Source organism: Stomoxys calcitrans, chromosome 1, assembly GCF_963082655.1.
Source record: "Stomoxys calcitrans chromosome 1, idStoCalc2.1, whole genome shotgun sequence".
Classification (NCBI taxonomy): domain Eukaryota; kingdom Metazoa; phylum Arthropoda; class Insecta; order Diptera; family Muscidae; genus Stomoxys; species Stomoxys calcitrans.
Window position 1 is genome coordinate 22,781,195 of NC_081552.1, and position 6,000 is coordinate 22,787,194.

Genomic DNA, 6,000 nt, shown 5'->3' on the forward strand with positions numbered 1-6,000 from the left:
GTAAATTATAATGGCTATCCATTTGCTCGGAGACCATGTCTACGACGAATGGCTTTCCTCTCAGCCTTGTCACTCGTGGGTTGGTCAATAAATGGACGGCTGAACAACAACAACAGCCTGGCGCATCTCTTCGGCCTTTTCTGATTGATAAATGGTTTATGGTTTTCCTTACATTACTACCCGACCCGACTTGCAATAAATGATTAGAGCTAAAGACACATTGATAGTGCCCAATTATCTCATTGACTTTAGATTTTAATCTTTCACACATTTCGCTTGAGGGCATCTTGCATGCCATGGTATGGAAACATATTCCTCTGTAGCAGTTGTTGTAGTTGTAGCAGTGTGTTGTAAACTGGGACGGCTTGCCGATGAAGGACTCTATCGGGTCAATCGGGTACGTACCTTTTTTAAACCAGATTTCGCAGACGACCTGATACATGCGCCTTACCAGTGTGCTGCTTTCGGTCTTAAATAGTTTAGCTGGCAACCCATCAACTCCTGCTACCTTTGTGGTTTTTCAGTCGGGTCACCGCTATTGAGACATCATTCTTAATACATACCCACTCTGTAAAATTGCAAATTTGCCCATGAACATTCCATTAAGAAATAGGGGCAAACTTCTCACATATCAATGAGTTCTGTCCGATTAAAGTTTATGCTCAATGATAAGAGGCCTACTTTTTGTAGCCGAGCCGAACGGCGTGTGGCAGTGCGACACCTCTTTGGTAAGAAGTTTTTACATGGCTGCCATACCATTTTTTCATATGACATTGCTTTGAACGAGAAAGCAACGAATTAGGACCGTCACTTCAACCTACTCTAGCTTATGTACACTTTGCTCCGTATAGGCAAAATTCGGATATTTATTTATGATTGAGAGAAAGAACGAACTTGGGGTCACTTTAAACTGTAAACCTGTAAACGTTACAGCTACACTCACTTGGGTTAACGAAACTTGCATATGCATCGCCATCTACATAGGCGTCAGCTTCTCTCAAAATTTCGCTATTTGTTTTTGAAATGTTTTTCTTTTTTAGAGCATAATTTATTTTTTGCATATCTATCGTAATCAACTCCTTGGTACCTTTCATTTGATACCTATATTGCCTATGATAACAAGGTTCAAAATTCTCAATACCCCGTAGATCCTTTCCGGGTCCAACTTTTAGGCATTATTCAGCATATTCGTAATCTACTCGACAGTACCTTTAATTTGATACCCATATTGGCTAGGTTGGTCCACTTCCCCCAAAGGGCGGTTTTGGCCCCTCGGATGGCCCAGATGGCTTTGCCCCAAAAACGGACTTCTGATTCATGTTTCTGGGGTCAACCCACATCTACATACCAAATTTCAACGAAATCGGAGCTGCTCCTTGTAAAGTGCATTTTTGTCACTGTATGGTAATCAAATGCCTAAATTTAATAAAGCAAATTTGGTTAAAAAAAGGCACTTTCTCTCGTACGTGAGTTTTGCCAAATTTTTAAGATATTTACAAAAACAACAAACAAACAAACAGATTGCAGATTTCCACCCACCAGTTTAAAGAAGGCACATTTCAACAAGTTTCAGATAATACTCCAACTAACCAGTGTAACCCCCGTATTGCAAGCTCCCTGAAATATGGGGTAAGTCATACAAATTGTTGTTTTTCTAAGGGGACCTTAATTAAAATCCCCACAGATGTGAAAGTACGATTAACCACCCACCACCACCACCAACATCACAGCTATAGCCATTGCCAACACCAGACCATCTGCCGGCACCCAATAAAAGAGGGTGGCTGGCTGATAACTTGGGTGTTTGGTGGTTTGTATACGCGTGTGTGTGTGTGTGTTTGCATGGTTCTAGGCACAAACAATACGCCGCGTTTAATACGCGTCTACAAAACTCAATCATAAGAAATAAATTAAGACTTATTTTATGGTCATGCCAAACGAGCGACACATACATACATAGACAAACATACATACATACATACCTTCCTTCTTGGTGTTTGCTGATCCTGAAAATATTGGTGTTCAGCCTGCCACCATTCTTTTGATACGTTTCTTATGCTGTCCCAACTCTATGGTGTTGAACAAAAAGTTTACATATCCATTGCGATTGAAGAAGGTGGTAAGGGGAGTTAGGGTTTGGGTTGGGGACAAGGATTTGAGGGCGAATTGGCAAGAGACGTAGATGTTGCCTACTGTGGCTAGTAGCCAAAGAAAACCAAGAGCCAGAAGGTCAGGGCGTTTTACTTTTTTGTGTGTTTTTTTCTTCTTATTTTTGTTGGGAAAAGGAATATCACTTTTGAGGATGTAGTAGAAGCGCCTCCTCCTGAGTAAGGAGTGGAGAGCAATGGGAGGTAATAGTGGTAGGACAAGTTAATAGTAACTTTTGCACTCACAATCGAACACACAGAGGCACACACACGAAGAGGCAAGCTCAGACGCTCAGACAGAGACTTGATAGCATTTTTTTCTTTTTGCTATTCTGCTTGCCTTTTTTTGCAGTGATTTATGATATTTAATTGCTTTCACAGCATATGAGCAAAATTTTCCATATTGCGTTTTATACACTCTTTTGATTATTTGGCACACTTTATTGCTATTTTTCGTAATACTTTTTTATGAAATCTCAAAATTTTACATATTTGTTTGGTTTACTTCGCGATTTTCGCCAGTTGATGTCGTCGTAGTCGCCGCGATGTTGAGTACTAAGGCCAATATTTACATTTCGGCTTTACCAGGAAAGCAACGTCGTACCCAGTGTCGGTGGACGGTCTGCCGTCTCCACCTCTATAACCCCCGGAATCCAAAAGACAATTGCGCACCAGAAGAAAAACAACACACACAGCAAAAAAAAAAACAAGCGAGACGTCGTTTTGTTAACTTTTCAAAAAGATGGACGCATAATAAAAATGCAGCACATAGCACTTGTATGTATGTAAGAATTTCGGAGCGGGTGTATGTGCGGATTATTGGGTGGTATTGGGTTAACGTGTGGATTTAGCAATAAACGCCACGCATCTCTCTGTAAGCTTTCTGCATTTACCTGGCCACAACTACTATTTCACACTACACTACTCAGAGTGGCGCGGCGGCTGCGGCCTCACCCGTTTTCTGATCCAGACTTTACTTGCTTTACAAAGAAATTTGCCAAACCTACTATTCCATATGTGCACCAATGGCCAGCAATTGAAAATTTCGACAAATATTTTTTATAACATCACCATATTTATTCCATAAGTCGTATGTACATATTCATATGTATAATTTTCCTTTATTTCTTTCTTTCTCTTTTGATTTTGTCTTGATTGTTTTTCACAATGCTAAATTTCCTTCCGACATTGCCATCCCCTTTCTCCATCCACAAGCGAGCGAGTACAACCGGTTTACGAAACACTAAACTTTTGCTTTTATTTTCGCGCTTTTGTATTTTTATTTTATATTATTTTTATTTGTTTAACTTTCCACTGGTTTTTTCCTTAATTGTTGTTATTTTTTTATTTTACAAATTTTCTTTCCAAAAACCTTCCTTTTCTTTCTGTTTAGAATGATGGAATGGAGGAATGGTCGTTCTCGGCTGATGTGGAATGGAGGAATAGTGGAATACATTTTAGCATTTTGCGCTACATTTCCCAATTTGTGCGGAGATTAGAATTGAGTGAATGGAAAAATGGCCGTTCAAAATTGAAATGGAGGAATGGCCGCTCACAAAGTGGAAAGGAGGAATGGCCGCTTACTACGAAAGTGAGTGAAATGGAGGAATGGCGGCTTTTTGACCATCACTTTTCGATTATTAATAATCGTTTCTTAAGCCTAGTACTAAATTCTTTCGCGCGAAAATTGTCTATTAAGTGGTTGCGAAGTATGCCCCACTTTATTAGACGACATAACACAAACAAAAGTCATACAAAGCCACACAACAAAAGCAACTACTTTGAAACAGAGTTGCATTGTGACCATGACATAATTACCAGATAGTGTACCGTTAACAGCTGAGTACATTTTTTTTGCAAAGTACACTATCTGCCAACGAGTTTGGTTGTGTATGTGTATTATAGTTAAGAACCATACCATACACAAACAACAAAAATGGCGCGAACTAGTAAGATACTCAAAATCAGAGTTGCACTAATCACTGATTTTGACAGATAGTGCACTCATTGTTAGGCAACTGCCACTACCTGTAAATGAATATATCTTGGTTGTATCGTTGATTTCGTTGTTGTTGGGCTTATGACTTTACCTTCTAATTGTACTAAATGAATATAAAATGTGTACATTTTACGTACGTAAGCAGCTAAGTAAATTTTTTCTCGCAAAGTGCACTATCTGTTAACGAGTTTTGGTTGTGTGTGTGCCTTCTAGTTAAGTACAATAACACACACAAACAACGAAAAATGGCGCGAACTGATAACATACTCGAAATCAGAGTTGCACTAATCACTGATTTTGACAGATAGTGCAACTGCCATTACCTGTAAATGCAAATATCTTGGTACACCCAGAGATACCACACGTGCTCATTTCAGTACCATACGGTATTGATAGTAAAGTAACCATACGGTGTTACTACTACACAAAAACTATACCGAATGGTAAGGATATAACATAAAATGATGTGTACCATTTGGTACTAGCCAAGTTATATTCATTAACAGGTGGTGGCAGTTGCCCAACAATAAAATATTGACTGCACTATCTGTCAAAATCAGTTATTTGTGCAACCCTGATTTTGAGTATGCTAATAGTTCTCGCAATTTTTCGTTGTTTGCGTGTGTTGAGGTTCTCAATTATAATACGCACACACACCCAAATCTCGTTGACAGATAGTGCACTTCGCGAGAAAAAATTGTACTCAGCTGTTAACGGTACACTCAAGATATATTCATTTACAGGTAGTGGCAGTTGCCCAACAACAATATATTGAGTGCACTATCTGTCAAAATCAGTGATTGGTGCAACTCTGATTTTGAGTATCTTACTAGTTCACGATATTTTTCGTTGTTTGTGTGTTATGGTTCTTAACTAGAATGCACACACACACACACACAACCAAAACTCGTTGACAGATAGTGCACTTCGCGAGAAAAAATTGTACTCAGCTGCTTACGGTACGCTACCTAGTAATTCTGTCATGGTACTAGCCTTATTACCGAACTGGTATCACCATTGAAAATAATTTGAATATAATTTAATTCGATTATATATGTTAATGATTACAAAAAGCAATATTACACCGTGGCCAACCTCAATTCTTTGTATTGAGCAATTGATTTCATATTCATTGATTCCCAGAAGTGGTTTCATATGAATACACCAACACAGCATTTTTTTCCACACAAGAGACTCATATTTTTGATGTAGAATGTTCTTAGAATTTGTACTATGTCAATTACCACAGCTTTCGAGTGTTTGAACAGTTTTTTACGCACTCAAATTGTATTAAAATATTTTATTTTTTTTTTTAACAAATATTTTATAACGGCGTCAAAGCTCAACAACAATTCTGGCGCGATGACAAGAATACAAATCTGACGCCGTCAATTCTCAATAGCCTCCTTTGTCTGGTATTGAATTAATACCAAATGGTATTAAAAATCTTTTCCACTGACGCAAACGTAATAATAATAACTTCACGCATTCCGTGATCGCCCGGATCTCCGCCTGTAGGACCTTATTATGGTCAGGCAGTCTAAAACAGATCTCAGTCCCCGATTTCCCACTTCCTTCCAGGTTTCCTATCGTCGCCTCGATTATACCGCGATGGTATGAGCTGCTCCCATCCTCAATCCATTCTCCCATCGCCATAAGTCTCATAGCCGCAGTGGCTGCCTCACACTTAATCTGTATGTCAATGGGTCGGATATCTAGAATAGTCTCCAGTGCCCTTGTGGGCGTTGTCTTCCTCGCTCCGCCTATGCCAAGACAACATGTTCTCTGAACCTGTTGTATGGTCCTTATGTTGCACTTTTTCTCCATAGCAGTCCACCAAACTACTGAGGTGTA

The 6,000-nt window shown here is 39.2% G+C and overlaps 1 protein-coding gene across 1 annotated transcript in view; it reads right to left on the reverse strand.

The window, feature by feature from the left end:
- The window catches only part of LOC106091500 (ras guanine nucleotide exchange factor M), a 70,486-nt gene extending 66,789 nt beyond the window's left edge, over positions 1-3,697 (reverse strand). Inside the window, exon 1 of the mRNA XM_013258034.2 lies at positions 1,983-3,697. The gene's annotated coding sequence lies outside the window, so the exon portion shown is untranslated. The remainder of the gene's footprint in view (positions 1-1,982) is intronic.
- Positions 3,698-6,000: the final 2,303 nt, after the last annotated feature.